The sequence below is a fragment of the Schistocerca serialis genome, chromosome 2, assembly GCF_023864345.2.
Source record: "Schistocerca serialis cubense isolate TAMUIC-IGC-003099 chromosome 2, iqSchSeri2.2, whole genome shotgun sequence".
NCBI classification, from domain to species: Eukaryota; Metazoa; Arthropoda; class Insecta; order Orthoptera; family Acrididae; genus Schistocerca; species Schistocerca serialis.
In genome coordinates this window covers 127,183,259-127,202,215 of record NC_064639.1, presented here as the reverse complement: position 1 = coordinate 127,202,215, position 18,957 = coordinate 127,183,259, and the positions used below count along the sequence as shown (strand labels likewise).

Here is an 18,957-nt window from a genome sequence, read left to right as displayed (position 1 = left end):
CCTCAGCCATAAAGGCGTCAAAGGAAGGGGTGAAATGTAGGTAAGAAGAACAGTGACGACCTTCTCATCAAGTGACACACCTACGGTGGCTCTTGGCAGAATGGTGGTGAAATTCGCTGCCAATGTAACATCATTGGCCGGCCTGTGTGGCCGAGCGGTTCTAGGCGCTTTGGTCTGGAACAGCGCGACCGCTACGGTCGCAGGTTCGAATCCTGCCTCGGGCATGGATGTGTGTGATGTCCTTAGGTTAGTTAGATTTAAGTAGTTCTAAGTTCTAGGGGACTGATGACCTAAGATGTTAAGTCCCATAGTGCTCAAAGCCATTTGAACCATTTGAACATCATTAACCTACCTCACAGCTCATAGGAACTTTCAAGCTGTGGCCTTTTTTGCTTTGTTTGAAGCGTCGCTGAGCCTGAAGGTTACGTCGCAGGGCGCTACGCTTTTGCACCATTGCAGACGGAGGTTGTAGGCACCTTTGAGTCACATCTCAAACCTACGCATCGCAATGGGGGACAATTACCGGGTTCCGAAAACGTGATCCTTTAATTTTGTTGCGCATTGTAAATATTATGTTGGTGCACAACTTCGTAGCGTTTTCTTTTTGTGTGTTGGTATTACAGATGCTATTGGTTTATTGATCAATTGTCATTTTTTATTTGTACTTCACTGTTGTTATTTTAGTTTACATATTGTCATTTTGTAATATGGATATAGAGCGTGGAGCTGTGGACGCTAGAAAATATGCCAAGTGGAGAAATCGGAACATTTCCGGCTTATTCTTTTGTTTGAGTTCAGTAGAGGGGTGACAGTATCGGAGGCAGCCAGAAACATTTGCGCCATGCGTGGGAAAATGCCATTGGATGGAGCTCTGAACGGTAGTAGTTTTCTCGTTTTTAGCAGGATCTTTTTGACATTAGTGACTTCCAACGTTCAAGAGGACCGGAAGATCGTGTAAACGCATTAATCTACGTCAGTGTACTCGAGAACAGGCAAATGTGACGAACTGCGATCATTACACTGCCGTGCGATATTTACATGCAATGGGGTGGTTCAAAGATCAGGTGTGTCGGTAACGCATGCTTTAAGCCAAAATCACAAAAATCAGCTGATGGCCATATGTGCATCTCTGTTTGGTCGTCATCAACTGGTTCGTGAACAACACCGACCGAAGGTAAGTGTCTTTTTGCTTACATAAGGATAAGAAAGGAATGGGTGAGCCTAAACAAAGCAGAAACTTCCCATACAAAGACCTCCGTACATCCACCAAAGATAATTTTATGCATGTGGTGGAACAGCTCCCCCCGAGACGGGGTGTAGCCAAAGCTACTGACATTTAGTGTCAACAACTGAGACGCTTCACAGACGCAGTCCGAGAAAAATACCAGAATGACTGCATGCGGACAACGCCCACCCGCATTGTTCTAGACTGACAAAAAGCACTATACGGGAGTTAGGTTGAGAAGTCAATCTGTACCCACCTGATTCACCTGATCTTGCGCGCTCAGATTTTCACCTTCTCCACTCTACCGAACAACCGTCAACGAACTTCCTTTCCGGAAGAAAAAAGGCTCCGAACATGGCTCGACTAGTTCTTCGCTTCAAAACCACGTGATTTTTACAGTCAGGAAATCGAAAAGTTACCCCAGAGTTGGCACACTGCTGTAAATATCGAAGGAGAGAATGTATTATTGATGACTAAAGTCTCTGTTGTGTTTATTAAACTTATGGAAAAACGCTATGAACTTATGAACCAACCTAATGCAGATAAATATACTTTTCTTTCCCTACTCTCTGTACTAGATGCGCGCATCCTGTGTACGACAAATCTTTAAATGTTTAAACCATAGAACACTTCAAATTTACGTTAAATCTTCAGTTAGTTATTCGTAAAACATGAAAATACAGTACACACTGTTGAAATAGTAAGTTGATGATTAATCTAACAAAAGTAACAGCAAGGCAGTTGTTATGATAGACATTTCCGTCGGCTGATGGCGCTCCAATTCGGGCTGCTAGATGTTTATGCCACTGTTCGTACGTTCAGAAGAGACGACACGGACCGAAAGACAGGACCGGCATTCAGTTGGCAGTCCTCTTCCGGCTGTGACGTGTCAACGTCAGCTGGGCAGATTCTCAGAAGTGAAGATTGTGCCCGGATGGCAAATTGCAGCAGGGAGGCTCCATAATGAGCTGGAACACACATGGAGGACGCACGGAACCCGTCAAATGAATACATCGTCTAAATATTAAAATATGCATTGTTACAAACTCACTCCGCTGATTGAGGAGGTTGTCCACTTCCTTCCGTTTCGCTGCATAAATCTCCAGTTACTCTAAAATATCCAGCCGTTTACTTTTTTCAACTTCATATAAAGTTTGTAGTTGTTATTTTGGAAACATGTTTCGGTATTTATTAAATGCTGAAACAGGGGTAAAATTACTTGAACATCCACAAATGCGCTCTCCTCTTAAGCGATATTTAATTTGTAAGACCAACTCTCAGGTGCAGCAACAACAACAGTTTTGAATTATCATTTACACAGCTCTAACTTTGTACTCAGCTGCTTACCACGTTAGTGATTTCAGATGTAAGGAAGTTGTCTTGCGCTCGATACACCGACACGAGGCATGCCCTTCGGAGGTCAGTTTAGCTTCCGCCGCTATACATAGACTTCCAGAACGCGCTAATTTTAGCAGAGTGGCGATTTCTCTCCCGTGTATCTTCGTCAGCACTTTCTTCCCAGTAAGATTGTTTCCACCATTGTTTGTAATTACAAAGACTGTCAATTCGCACTTAAAGAAAGTGAGTCATTCAGACGTCAATTTTACAATCGTATAAAGAACAGATTTTCAACTGTTTGGCAGCGATGCAACGGCAGTACCATCTGGCGGAGATTGCAAGATGCGCTGTCCTCTCACTAGAGTGCTCTGTAGTCACTCCTCCACGCCATCGAGGAACGCAGTGTCGCAGATGGAGATCAGAGAAGACTGCATGCATTTCTTGTGTGCTCTGTGGTGATTCAGCAGCCTGCGTGACAGCTTGGTGTGACAGCGCTACGCCACAGGTTCTCTTGCTGCAGGTACAGTACTACTTGACTGTTTCAGACTTGTGTGATGAAGCGGTTCTGAGCATCTCGTGGGAGTTACCAATGACTCCTCGGAGAGTGCTTGTTAGAATCAGCTTCTACATATAAAAATGCTTCAGATCTACCGAGAAAATGAACTCAACGTTAATTTCAATAGCAGACTTGGGAAAAACTTAGTGCTGTTGAAAAGATTCGTACAGTGAACATCTTTTTTTGTCTGAAATGTTACTTTTCTGTATTTTGCTCAGTTTCAATGACATCACAACCTGATCCTGGAGCTGAGGATTTGAATAACATTTACGAAAAGAAAATGAAAGTTTATATGATAATGGATGTACTGTTTAATGTTGCAGTCAGAGATAAATTTTGATCACACACTTAAGTTTGAATCAGAGTTTTTCGCAATTGTAATACCCCTTAAACAAATTATTAGAAAAATTACATTTTTCTGTTTCGGTTTACTGTAATCGGTGTTTAATACGCTTTCTGCCTTGTTGTGAGCACAGTCGAACCCTGTCTTTGTGCACTTTACGTACCCTTCCATATCTGCATAACTACTGCACCCTGCATCCATTTTAAACCTACTTACTTCATTCAATTCTTTGTCTTTCTGTTTACAATTTTACTCCCCCCCCCCCTCCCCACTTTACCCTCCTTGCAAAATTAGGATTTCTTGATGCCTAAGTATGTGTCCTACCAACTGATCCATTCTTTTATTCAGGTTGTGCCACAAAGCAGTTTTTCAACAAGTGAATTAAGTACGGTACCTGTTTATTAGTGACGTGATCCGTGTTCAGCATTGTTTTTGCAGCGCCAGATTTCAAAAGCTTCTGTTCCCTTCTTGTCTGTAAAATTTGTCGTCTGCCAACCACTTCTGTATAAGGCCATTCTTCAGACAAATACTTTGAAAACAGAATTCCTTACAGTCAAATCTATCTTCGCTATTAATAAATTATCTCATTTCAGAAAATCATTTTTATTGTTGACAAACTACAGTTTATGTCTGAGCTTCTCACTATTACCCTAGGTACCTATACAATGTAACAGGCTCCAAAAAATTACCACTGATCTTATAATGAAGTACTGGAAGGTTCTTTCTCTATGTTATAGGCGATATATTGCATTCAGCCATATGTCAATAGAGCTGCCATTTAATAAACTAATAGGAAGTACTGCCTGATACGATGCTTTCTTGTAGACAACGGAATTGTCAGCTAACAACCCGGCAGTGCTGCTGATCCTATGTGAGAAACCGTTCATACACGTGTTTTGAGGACATTAAAATCTTATAACGCTTTTTTTGGAACACCAAAAACGGAATGAAGCTGGGGATATAACTAACAACATGGTCGAGTGCATTTTTTGAGAATTAATAATTAATCTGTAAAGTAAAATGCCGTAACTGAAAGCAAACAGTTCAATAAAGGACTGTCACGAAACATTTGTGTTCGTTACTCCACGTATGTCTTCTATTTTTATACCGATACTAGGTGCGAAATCCCGTAGCACGCATGTGGTACCAGCAGCGCATGAGGTAGGCGGAGCTTGTTGCTCTCACATCGCTCCTTTCCCTGCGACACTGTGTTTGATCATGCAACTGCTTCCGTTGCTTTCCTCATCCATCCTGTGGAAACCTTCAGAGAAGTTCCACAATTAGCACGTATATGACGAGATGAATCATGACAACAGCGATTTTCTACACGCAAGAGTTTGTTTGGTTATATGTATGTTTCACCTGGCAGTATTAGGACCTCCGGGATTCCTCTTACATCTAACCAGTCATCCACGTTGAGCCAACGCAACAATATGCATGAGCGGAAGGAAATAGTAATGATATTATTAATAATAACAATAATAGTTAATGAAAAATTAGCAAACATAATTCGTGAAACAGTAACAAATACATCTATAGTTACATTTATGGGAGAAATATCTCTGCCATTTGAAGTAAAAACTGTTGTTAGACAAGGGGACGGCTGCTTACCGTTACTGTTGAGCTGTGTTGTGAAAAAAAAAGCTCAGGAATTTGGAGATAAAAAATCGCAAAATAGAACTAATAATTCCGGAAAGGAAAACGAATGGAATCAAGATAAAACGCGTGGCTTTTGCAGGGGAATTTGCATTAGTTTCAGAAAATCTGACGGGGGCAGTTACTCAGATAGATCTTCTGGAAAAAATAGCGAAAGAAACTGAACTCAGAACCTCAGCTGATAAAAAATTCAAGATAAATATAAAAACACCAAAGTATACAGAAACACAAATAGGTCAAAATAGAGTGTGGTAATTAATTTAAATATCCTGGAGAAACTGCACTGCAGAATGGACTAGAAAAATCTGCAATAAATGTAAGAGTTAATAGAATAGAAAGAGCATATGACTTGACAAAAACATGTGCCAACAAGAAAGGAATATGTAGAAAAACAAAACTACTACACTACACGACAGTGGTGAGACCAAAATATTTATATGCATGAGAATGTTTAACGATGGACAGAATAGAGGTACTTGAAAGACCGATTATTAGAATAATAATCGATACAATGGAACTACAGATGGCTGGAAAGTGAGAAGCAAAGAGGAAAGCTACGAAATATAGAAAAAAATACCAAAAGTAATGACAAAACGTCGAAACTTCTACCAACACCTCTACCGACTGAATGAGATAGCGTAACGAAACGAATATGCTTGTACTACTGGAAAAAGAAATCGATTACAGAAATAAAAAAGAACTGGGAAGAAACATCACAGAATCAGAAAAAACAGAAAGAAACCGTTTTAAGAATAAATCCAGAAGGCTTTTCCTCTAGGAAAAAGAAACATGGGAAGAAGATGACGGAGTACTGCAAAAATAGAAGCAACAACAAAGAAAGCAGAGGAAATATAGTTGTTGCTTGGTCCTTGTTGGTCAATACAAACATAAGCAAAAAATAAGCTACTTTCCTTGAGAAGACATACAGATTTTCTGAAATGGCAACATTTCCGCCTTAGACGGTAAGTACTGTTCACTTTCCACTATTGGCAAGCAGTAGTTGACATGCTTGAGGACAGGCTCCGTAAGTGTCCAGCCAATGGCGTAAGGCGGTCAAACAGAAAACCTGTTACACGTAGTCATGCGTAAAATTGCCGTAAAAAGAGTATAAAAAAAGTAGCATAAACAAGGACCCTGGCCATTGCGAGTGAACTGTACCAAAATAAACCGTCAGAGTAGCGGCAATCGTGAAACAGGTAATTAACATAGCAACTGTACCAGCAATGTATGGCTGCAGTACAGGACGAATCAGTGAGGAGCAGAAGTTGACTAATCAGAGTAAGAGCGAGAATCGGTTGTGTAAGTTTAGTAGATGAAAAAAATTAATTATCTTAATAAAATTCAATAAAACAATTTTGCGTGCGATAACTAACATATACTGTAAACGATGCATCGAAGCTCTTTTGGAGCATATCTGTTGATGAAAGTTTCTGTGGGTTCCTCGCCCCCATCTGTTGACACTTTCACACAAGCTTGAAGCGTATCCCGACCTATCCTGTTTCTTAATTTTGTCATCACCCTATTCAATGTATTGAATGGACTTTCTACGCTGGAAACGGAAACGGGAATGCACGGCACAAATTCAGCGAGTGTTCTCAGTGCTACATAGCCGATATTTGTCCTTAATATAAAAGAAGCAACGTCATCTGATATACTACGCGCAACATACGTAAACGAACGCAAGCGTACAATAACAGCGTCAACGTTTTTAAGTCCTAACGTCATGCAAGTTCGAAGTATGCACTTATTGTATCAATTTCACAGCCCTCTCATTTAAATGTTTTAATTTTATTTAATGTTTCATTTTCTGCACTATTTCCGTCGCAATCGCAAAACCAGTCGACGTGTCTTAAATGTCATTGAGTTCCAGTAACAAGTATAAGGAGCTGCGAAATTCTGAATGATCGTTTTTTCGAAACTTTACTTCAGTTTGAGACGGCATTTAACGTACCGTCGAAAATCACTAAAACTGCAACGAAATTGTAGCTCATAATATCTAACGAGATTGCTCCTGCCAAACCCGCACAGTCCATGTGTTGTGTTCAATTGCCATCATAATGGACTTCTAGCATAGGAATATTTCATGCACTGTGCAGTAGGTACTGAACCAGCGGATGTCAACAGCTTCGGGTATTTTTAAAACACATTCTTCCAAAGCACATTAAATTTCATGAAAAAGTTTTCTCGTTTCGAAACAGGGTGAAAAGCTCTATAAATGTCCTTAACAATAAGTAAAGTGCTTTTTATTATAGTTTGTTTATTCCTACAGTTGGTGGCAGCAACTGACAAAACATTTCTCTGATAACTGAGCACGGACCCCAGCGACAGAAGCACAGCAGCATGCAGGATCCCCCCACTTTGCTAAGCGTCCTGAACAGAAGTATGTCACCAGACTCGCTAGTGAGTCCGTAGAAAGAGGTTATAAGAGGCGTACAGTTTGGTTGGCCTGCAATCTCATCCGAGATTTTCAGAGATTAAGATAATCCATCCTTGAATGATTCTATTGAGTCGTAGTGTAGTATTTCCTCCTCCCTCTTTTGCCGTTAAGCTCTCGTGGTTGATGTCCCTTGCAGAAGCTGTAGTAGCGCGATGTTATTCTCCAGAAAATACGGTTCTATGCCGTGTATTTCTAACTAACAACGCGGGTAACTATATTACTTGAAAATTATCTGTCGGTACCATTATGATGTGTTTATTCGAAAAAACGCCGTAAACTGCTAATAATGAAACAATATATCACTTTTACGACAGAACTCGCTGGAAAGTCACCCTCTTGGTGGTTGGCGAGTATGGCGCGCCTTCGATATCTCGCACTTTTTTTTTCTTTTTTTGAGTCATCAGTCTTCTGACTAGTGTTTTGCGGCCCGCCACGAGTTTCTTTCCAGTGCTAACCTCTTCATCTCAGAATATCACTTCCAACCTACGTCCTCAATTATTTGCTTGACGTATTCCAATCTCTGTCTTCCTCTACAGTTTTTGCCCTCTACAGCTCCCTCTAGTACCATGGGAGTCATTCGCTCATGTCTTAGCAGATGTCCTATCATCCTATCCCTTCTCTTTATCAGTGTTTTCCACATATTCCTTTCCTCTCCGATTCTGCGTAGAACCTCCTCATTCCTTACCTTATCAGTCCACCTAATTTTCAACACTCGTCCTTATCACCACATCTGAAATGGTTCGATTCTCTTCTGTTCCGGTTTTCCCACAATCCATGTTTCACTACCATACAATGCTGTACGCCAGACGTACATCCTTAGAAATTTCTTCTCAAATTAAGGCCGGTATTTGATATTAGTAGACTTCTCTTGGCCAGAAATGCCTTTTTTGCCATAGCGAGTCTGCTTTTGATGTCCTCCTTGCTCCGTCCGTCATTGGTTATTTTACTGCCTAGGTAGCAGAATTCCTTAACTTCATTGACTTCGTGACCATCAATCCTGATGCTAAGTTTCTCGTTGTTCTCATTTCTACTACTTCTCATTACCTTCGTCTTTCTCCGATTTACTCTCAAACCATAATGTGTACTCATTAGACTGTTCACTCCGTTCAGCAGATCAGTTAATTCTTCTTCACTTTCACTCAGGATAGCAATGTCATCAGCGAATCGTATCATTGATATCCATTCACCTTGACTTTCAATTCCGTTCTGAACGTTTCTTTTATTGCTATCATTGCTTCTTCGATGTGCAAATTGAAGAGTAGGGGCGAAAGACTACATCCCTGTCCTATAACCTTTTTAATCCAAGCATTTAGGCCTTAGTGGTCCATTCTTATTATTCCCTCTAGGCTCTTGTACATATTGTGTATTACGCGTCTCACCCTGTAGCTTACCCCTATTTTTCGCAGAATTTCGAACATCTTACACCATTTGACATTGTGGAACGATTTTTCCAGGTCGACAAATCCAATGAACGTGTCTCGATTTTTCTTTAGTCTTGCGTCCATTATCAACCGCCACGTCAGAATTGCCTCTCTGATGCCTTTACCTTTCCTACAGCCGAACTGATCGACATCTAACACATCCTCAATTTTCTTTTCTTTTCTCATACTGACAACTGTGAAACAGCTGTTTTTACAGCTTCGTTAGCTTAAACATTGTTTGTTTGGTTACTGAATTGAACCATTTCTTGCTTAGTAACATTGGTGTAAGTGAGTTTTTATGACCGTTAGAGCTTGATGATGTAGAACTCGCATGTAGCACGACTGCAATCGCTACATATTTCAAAAAGAAAAGCGACGGGAAGCGATGACGGGCGAAAAAGTGGCTTGGAAGGCGTTCTAGACACGGCCGTACTAACACGCTAATAGAATTTGAAGCAGAGCCTGTTGACTATCCGAATTTTTTAAAGAATGAACGAGGAATCTTTCAACGAATTGGTGAACTTCCTTACGCCTTGTTTACTCAGAAAAAGATAGTGGAAACAGTAAGATACATTATTGTGTAGGATCGGGAGGTAGTGCTGTTACGTATTTCAGTAATTAATAGTTAAAGCTTCTGAAACGACGAAAGTAAGTAGTTGCAGTGCTATTTTCCTGTACTTAAACACATAAATATTAATTACGTAATCAAACTACTCCTCCGAATGGACTTCAATAGATGATTCCTGTCATCTGATTTTCCTGATGTATTCATATTCATATGGCGTCGCTTCATCAGTTTGCATCTCCACACATCACGATTTCTCGGCAGAATCAGCCGTTTATTACTCGTCTCCCTTACATATTACAACATACTGTGCAATACGTCGATTGAGCATCAATATTTTTAATGTTGTGCAGTCCCCTTCAGTATACTGGGCAAACCATGAATACCGCTCTCAGACGGTCAGTTTTATTGTGCAATACCGATACTGTGCAATAAGTTTTGAGCATGTGAGGGTCCCTTTACGGCTAGCCAGTTCACCTCATCCTACAATCTATTGGCAGCGCCAGATGAGTCAGTGATTACTTTAGCTAGCGTGAGAACTGAAATCTTAACGCGCGCTTAAGGGGCTCCGGAAAGGCTCAAAATCATGAAAAGTTCAATTTTTACTTTTTTGCGTTTTCTGAATCTGCAGACTATTACCTTTTAATAGATATATAATTTATTCAATTCCGAAGACTACAACTATTTTTAAATTTTTTTTGAAATGTGTTCTACATGGGCGTGACCCACTGTGGCGCTGTTAAACTGCTGTCAAATGGTGTTATTATTAACGTCCGTGTTCATCAGGTACATTTTAGTGATGTGAGATAAAGTATGTGTTGTGGCTAACCTGTGATGGTGCAATATATATCACGGGTGTGATTGTCGATTGTTTCATGTTTATTTACTCTGTCGTTATCTCGAAAATATTCGTAATTAATTCTGTTTCATGAGTCTCTGTTTTGTTGAAGTATAATAATGAGTAAAAGTAAAGTTATTAGAAATCCTCTGAAGGCTTTTACGAAAAGGAGAAATGTTGGAAAGCCAAAGTTATGTGTTATTACTGTAAACAATAAAGACGATAACCAAGTGAGTGAACCTAACCTCTCAAGTACACCTGCCCATAGCAGTCAAAGTGGGAAAGAAAATACACTCCTGGAAATGGAAAAAAGAACACATTGACACCGGTGTGTCAGACCCACCATACTTGCTCCGGACACTGCGAGAGGGCTGTACAAGCAATGATCACACGCACGGCACAGCGGACACACCAGGAACCGCGGTGTTGGCCGTCGAATGGCGCTAGCTGCGCAGCATTTGTGCACCGCCGCCGTCAGTGTCAGCCAGTTTGCCGTGGCATACGGAGCTCCATCGCAGTCTTTAACACTGGTAGCATGCCGCGACAGCGTGGACGTGAACCGTATGTGCAGTTGACGGACTTTGAGCGAGGGCGTATAGTGGGCATGCGGGAGGCGGGTGGACGTACCGCAGAATTGCTCAACACGTGGGGCGTGAGGTCTCCACAGTACATCGATGTTGTCGCCAGTGGTCGGCGGAAGGTGCACGTGCCCGTCGACCTGGGACCGGACCGCAGCGACGCACGGATGCACGCCAAGACTGTAGGATCCTACGCAGTGCCGTAGGGGACCGCACCGCCACTTCCCAGCAAATTAGGAACACTGTTGCTCCTGGGGTATCGGCGAGGACCATTCGCAACCGTCTCCATGAAGCTGGGCTACGGTCCCGCACACCGTTAGGCCGTCTTCCGCTCACGCCCCAACATCGTGCAGCCCGCCTCCAGTGGTGTCGCGACAGGCGTGAATGGAGGGACGACTGGAGACGTGTCGTCTTCAGCGATGAGAGTCGCTTCTGCCTTGGTGCCAATGATGGTCGTATGCGTGTTTGGCGCCGTGCAGGTGAGCGCCACAATCAGGACTGCATACGACCGAGGCACACAGGGCCAACACCCGGCATCATGGTGTGGGGAGCGATCTCCTACACTGGCCGTACACCACTGGTGATCGTCGAGGGGACACTGAATAGTGCACGGTACATCCAAACCGTCATCGAACCCATCGTTCTGCCATTCCTAGACCGGCAAGGGAACGTGCTGTTCCAACAGGACAATGCACGTCCGCATGTATCCCGTGCCACCCAACGTGCTCTAGAAGGTGTAAGTCAACTACCCTGGCCAGCAAGATCTCCGGATCTTTCCCCCATTGAGCATGTTTGGGACTGGATGAAGCGTCGTCTCACGCGGTCTGCACGTCCAGCACGAACGCTGGTCCAACTGAGGCGCCAGGTGGAAATGGCATGGCAAGCCGTTCCACAGGACTACATCCAGCATCTCTACGATCGTCTCCATGGGCGAATAGCAGCCTGCATTGCTGCGAAAGGTGGATATACACTGTACTAGTGCCGACATTGTGCATGCTCTGTTGCCTGTGTCTATGTGCCTGTGGTTCTGTCAGTGTGATCATGTGATGTATCTGACCCCAGGAATGTGTCAATAAAGTTTCCCCTTCCTGGGACAATGAATTCACGGTGTTCTTATTTCAATTTCCAGGAGTGTACTTCACAGAAGAAGCTTGGTTCAATGAGTGAAAACTATAAATGTTTTATGGGCGAATCGGATGTGAATGAAATATTTGATATGTGTGATTTTTTCAAACTTTGTAAGATGTATTCATTGTAGTGAAGTTGGTCTGGAACTCTCCAAAATAAAGCACGTAGGACTTGCTAGTGAAATACAACTGAAATGTGATAAGTGTTCATACATGACCACCTTTTGGAACAGTGTTGCAGTAACTGCAACTGAAGAAAATGGTAGCAAAATCTACGAACACAACGAGTGATGCTTGCTTTAGACAAGGAACGCCTTCGGGCTGCAGACAGGGCTGTAAAGAGTCTAGAAATACAAGCAAGAGTAAAGAGGAGGAGGAACAAGAGGAAGCTGGAGGAGGAGTTTGCAGAGGATGAAGATAATCCATCCTATGGACCTGGAATGCACTAAAAAGTTAATCCAATCTTTGTCGCTCGATTCCCAAAACTTTTATTTTCTCATACTAATTACATGTTTTCTAAGGATCTTCCAAACATATTTGTTTCAAACTTTCAGTAAACGTTACACAGTACCTTCTGCATAATTTAACACAGCCTTTTTCCAAAAAACTGTATATTTTTGAATATATAAATAAAAAATTGCAAAAAAATGTTGTGAATATTCATTACAATTGAAAAAAATCTTCTTTAATAACTGAATTAAAATTTTGTAAAATCCCTGTGTTAAGTTGTAGCCCATATTCCAATAAATAATCTGTAAAAAGTTCAACTTCCTACCTCAAATACTTTGTGAGGAAAGATGTAATTTATAAGCGTTATTTTAACATTGCAAGTATAGGGCTTTCCGGAGCCCCTTAATGCCTTCTGCAGTACTGTTTGAGCTTACTCAATACTACTAATATCTGCAGACACCAAATAAAACGTAAATTTGGAAAATAAGGTAAATAAAAATATGGTTAGAAAATAAGGGTTACATTACAAGACCATCGAAACAGCATGTTATTGATTTGCTACAACAGAATTTTCATTTCTTAAATTCACCTTCAGTTGCTATAAATCAAGTTTCAGCTGTAATACTCTTCAGTTCAACCAGACATAAAAACTGTTCGAAGACGAAGTCGGTGTAACATAACAGAGTAGCAAAAACAATTCACTTTGGTTAAAAACACTTGTAGAATTGTCTGCCACTAAGGAAAATTATGTACCATGGAGAACTGCTTCATCTTGACTGTCTGAAACGTCAGTAATTAAATTTAATAATTATGAAGTAGTGTATATGCTAACGTATGTGGTCCTTTCACTCTGAAATTTAGCGCATTTTTTAGTACTACCTTACGAATTAGAGGTTCGTATTTCGTTGTGTGGATATAACAAAGGAAATACACACTTCGAACTAAAGAACACACCGCTTGGCGATTTAGCACTTCTTCAGTTTAATTTTTTTAATTATCTGCGATTGAATTGGCGCCTTTAATCCCCGTAATTTCCAGTTTTCAAGTGCATCGGATTTTGCAAGCTTTTCTGACTTGGCGTGCTTTTGTATTTTTCCCGTGCTTCCACTAACTTTTTAAAATTTTGTGAAAGACGCAAACATGAACACGATCCCTGTTTTTTGTACAGCTTTGATATCATTTTCTCACACAATATACAAAAAGCCCCACCCCGAAAGCGGTCAGAGTACAAGTTTCAACACTCTGCTTAGGATGGAGACTCAAGGATGGATCAAAAATATTACGTTCGAAGACTAAGGAAGAGTAACTAAAGATTCAGAAAGCATTTCGCCATCAGATCCACTAGCATTTCTTACAATAAATTCACGCTCGTCCAATATGTCTTCTCCAATATGATTATGCTGTATTTTACTAGAAAAGAATGCCAATAAAGTTTGTTGTTTTGACATTGTATTACGACGAATTGACGAAGACCGCATGCACAACTCAGTAACGTAGGAGTTGCAACAGTGCAAAGAGAGGAAACTGAAATAACAATATTAATTCATTACATTACTCGGCATTGACACCTTCAGTCATACTACTAACTAAACTTATTAAATCAACAACACTTAATATAAGACATAAGATTCACACAAGATACATTTTTGTTTCCAAAAGATAGTTATACCTACATATGTCAGCATAGACAGCCGAAAAGACTTGAAACTGCTGCTGGTTCAGAGCGAACATCTGTCGCACTGGAGTCATGACTCATTGTGTGAGACATCTGCCTCGTACTGTCTGACTGACATAGATGCTGTGTTGTCACCGCCAGACACCACACTTGCTAGGTGGTAGCTTAAATCGGCCGCGGTCCATTTAGTACATGTCGGACCCGCGTGTCGCCACTGTGTGATCGCAGACCGAGCGCCACCACAAGGCAGGTCTCGAGATACGGAGTAGCACTCGCCCAGTTGTACGACGACTTTGCTAGCGACTACACAGACGAAGCCTTCTCTCATTTGCCGAGAGACAGTTAGAATAGCCTTCAGCTAAGTCCATGGCTACGACCTAGCAAGGCGCCATTAGCCTTACATAGTTGACAGTTATCGTATGAAATGTCTCATTAAGAATGCTGCATACAACAAGGATAAATAAAAGTTAAGTATTCGAGGAGCTGCATACTTTTCTTATTAGAATTCACTACTTATCCTGTTCCAGAATTCACGCCCGTCTGCGTTAGATAGCGTGCATTTCGGCCTCCTCTATCTACAAGGTGTTGGCACATTTGCCAACACATCAGATGCCATACTAGGCTCTACGCCTCAGTCTCTTAATACTGGCTGTTGTACAGAAATGTAAGATGACTTAAGAGTATGCCTAAATAACTCCACCAAGTCACTTACAAAGAACTAGCATACTAGGTCCAAAGAGTCTTTGATACGCACATTCGTAAACAGTGCCACCAAATCAAAACTGACCATAATGTCACCGAGACAAAGGCGGTTCATTCTGCCGATAAAATCGGATGATCTCTTAATATGACGTGCGCAGTGAACCACATGCAGAGCGAGGAGGCTGGCTAAGTAGTTCGGCCGTTTGTATGTCAGTGAATCAATGATGGCTGCCATGAGGCGGAAGCGTGTCCCATTCTTGTGGGTCTTAGGTAGAACATAAACAGTAGGTGGTCTTGGTACCTGACAACGCCCTCTTCCAACGATGAGCGCTTAAGAAGCTCACATGTAACATTTATTATTCTCAATGATGGGTCGCGCGGGAGCTCCCAGTAAGTGCCTTTATCCAGCAACGCACAGATCTTCGTGTTGTAATCCGCGTGTTCCATAATTACAGCTGCGTTTCCCTTGGTAAGCAAGATGGACCACCATCCTTTCGTCATTGCTTAGTGGGTGCTCAATCCTGGTAATGTTTGGTTCTGTTGGCTTTGCTTTCGTGACGATACAGCTAGTTTCAGGATGTATCTCGTTCACTGTTTTACTAGGGAATGGCTGCGGAGTACTTGGTGACTGCTCGTGCCATTTTAAAAACTTGTCGATAACGTTTTATTCAATTTTACCTCCTGGAAACTCTGTGTTCTTACATAGCATCGCGTGTTTCTCTCTCTGTCTCTCTCTCTCTCTTTCCACAAAGACTGAATCTGTTTTTGGCAGTCTCCAGCTTCTTTCATATTCCGATAACCTAATTTCCACAGCTGTACATACTGAAAAAGCAATGTAACGATGGCCTCTGAAGTGGTTAAAAAATGGTTCAAATGGCTCTGAGCACTATGGGACTTTACAGCTGTGGTCCTCAGTCCCCTAGAACTTAGAAGAGAACCTCCCCATCGCACCCCCCACAGATTTAGTTATAAGTTGGCACATTGGATAGGCCTTGAAAAACTGAACACGGATCAATTGAGAAAACAGGAAGAAGTTGTGTGAAACTGTGAAAAAATAAGCAAAATATACAAACTGAGTAGTTTATGGGAAGATAGGCAACATCAAGGACACTGGGATTGAAGGAGCGCCGTGGTCTCGTGGTAACGTGAGCAGCTGCGGAACGAAAGGTCCTTGGTTCAAATCTTCCATCGAGTGAAAACTTTAATTTTTTATTTCCAGTTTATGTGACAAACTCTTACGTTTTCATCACTTTTTTGGGAGTGATTATCACATCCACAAGAAAACCTAAATCGGGCAAGGTAGAAGAATCTTTTTTACCCATTCGCCAAGTGTACAAGTTAGGTTTGGTGACGCACATGCCGTCACCAGTGTCGTATAGAATATATCATATGTGTTTTCCTGTGGAGGAATCGGTTGACCTATGACCTTTCGATCAAATGTTTTCGGTTCCGATTGGAGAAGCACGTCCTTTCGTCTACTAATCGCACGGTTTTGCGATGCGGTCGCAAAACTTATTACACTAAACTTATTACAGTGAACAGAGACGTCAATGAACGAACGAACGGACAGATATAACTATGCCGATAAGGCGGCTCAAGGCCATCTGGCAGCGCGCCAGCCGCCGAAGACTGACAAACATCGTACGCGAGCACCTAGAACGTCTAGTGCTCGCGTACGGGATAACACGCGGCTGGCAGTGTGAAAAATTGTAAGTCCCTTATCTGGCGCCGCGCCAGTGCGCGGCTATAAAAGCGAGCGCTGCCCGCGGAGCGGATCATTCGCGCTGCTGCTGCTGCACAAGCAACTGCATTGAACGCTGCCAAGATGCCATACAGAAGATACCGTCGCCGTGCAAGACAGACAATATATAAAACAATTGAAGACGTCGAAATGACAACCTCTGCTGCTGACAAGAAGAAGAATACTATAAAATCTGTCGCTGCACATTCATTACTAGATGGACCTGCTGTCTTCTGTGGATATAGACTGAACTTCAGTATTGATCTGCAGCTGCTCACGCTACCACGAGACCACGGCGTTCCTGAGCTCACATGCTCCTTGATGTTGCCTATGTGGCCCATGGACTACTCAGTTTGTATATTTTGCTTATTTTTTCACAGTTTCACACAACTTCTTCCTGTATTCTCAATTGATCTGTGTTCGGTTTATCAAGGCCTACCCACTGTGCCAAGTTATAACTAAATCTGAGGGGGGATGCGATGGGGAGGTTCCCTTGTTAGAACTACTTAAACCTAACTAACCTAAGGACATCACACACATCCATGCCCGAGGCAGGATTCGAACCCGCGACCTTAGCAGTCGCGCGGTTCCGGACTGCGCGCCTAGAACCGCGAGTGAAGTGGTTACTTGTATCACCTTAAGCGCGTATGCCTTGAAAATGAGCATCAACCTAAGTTTCGCTATTACATTGTAAGTGGGAAGGGAGTGTCATTAAGTGTTGTATGCCATTTAGGACGCATAAGTCAGCGAACTGAGGCCACGTTAATGGTGAGCCATCATCAGTCTTGACATTGCGTCAGCATTATCAGTGATGCCTGTGCTTGCGAGGCCACTGACGTCAAAAAGTTTTGTCAACGCCGTGATCATTACCAACAGCGTGGTGCAATCAAGTCGTACGAAGAAGGAAAACAACATTATGTTGACAAGTAGTCCTGAGATTGATCAGCCGGGGCTAGCCATGATACTACGACTACGGGGCCACTGCCTACCTTGTCGTGCAAGAGTAAATGCCCTGATGACGGGTCCTATATTAGCATCAATTCATGGGCAATGTTAGCGGTGTATGGCCAAGGCATTCATTCAAGTGGTGCACCAGTGTATGGGATGAAGCAAGACCAGGAACTTTAAATGTAGGCTTGGAAAAAAAACTGAAGAATATTGACTAGTTACTGTCACTTCCAGGAGATTCTTTGTATGTATAGTAGTGTGGTTTGTATTTCATAGCAAGCTGTAGGTCCACCCATAAGCCTTTTCTCGGGCGAAGAACGAAAGGGTGTCTGTCTGCCAATAGAACCATGCCTAGCAAGAGGAACAGTGGTAAGGTTTGCCATCTCGGAAAAGTCATGCTGCGAACATGAAACTAAGTGATCTGAATGCTTCTCTGCGTACTTATCCTTCAGTACGACGCGTTTTTTTGCCAACGATGGATGATTTGGTAGTAGAAGCATGCGGTTTGGCTACTCAGGAGAAATTCGATCTCGAAAATTACCTCTTTCTCATCAGAGGAAACAGGAACAAGTCATTCAGTGTCATCTCAGGAGAAGACTGGGGGGTGCAGCAAAATGTAGGCGGCCAAACAAACCATCTGGATCGGCTAGATACTGCTGCGACATTTCCGCTGGCTGCTCGGTTTGAACGGTTTTTCAACTGGTGGGAGGAGTCGTGGAGCATACTGGGCTGTGACCTTCCATGTCATTTTTCCTTCGTGGGGGACAACAATCACTTAGAACTTCTTGAAAGAAATTTCCGTCACTTGGCTGTAAATTACTATTAGTTTATTTCACACAGTCATGATTTAGGCTTTGTAGCAAGCTCAAATGTCCGACCTGCCTGAAAGATATGTCAGCGTGGAAGTAAAGTACACAGTAAGGTGACAAATGTCGTGGGATACCTTATAATATTGTGTCGGACCGTCTTTTGCGCGGCGTACTGCAACAAATAGACTCTGTTGGAAGGCCCCTGCAGAAATACTGAGACATGCAGCTACTATAGCCGTACAGCATTGCGAAACTGTTGCCGATGCAGGATTTTGTGTGTTAACTGACCTCCATATCATGCTCCATAAATGTTCGAAGGAATTCACGTCGGGTGATCTGGGTGGCCAAACCATTTACTCGAATGTTCTTCAAACAATCTGCGAACAACTACGGCCCGGTGAACGGCGCATTGCTATCCATAAAAATTCCATCGTTGTTTGGGAACAAGAAGTGAATGAATGGCTGGAAATGGTCTCCAAGTAGCCGAACATAACCACGTCCCGTCAATGATTGATTCATTTGGATCAGAGGACCAGTCCATTGCATGT

At 42.3% G+C, this 18,957-nt stretch overlaps 1 protein-coding gene across 1 annotated transcript in view; it reads left to right on the top strand.

The window, feature by feature from the left end:
- Positions 1–2,949: 2,949 nt before the first annotated feature.
- LOC126456814 (dehydrogenase/reductase SDR family member 11-like) overlaps positions 2,950–18,957 on the top strand; it is a 125,207-nt gene continuing 109,199 nt past the window's right edge. Inside the window, exon 1 of the mRNA XM_050092607.1 lies at positions 2,950–3,083. The gene's annotated coding sequence lies outside the window, so the exon portion shown is untranslated. The remainder of the gene's footprint in view (positions 3,084–18,957) is intronic.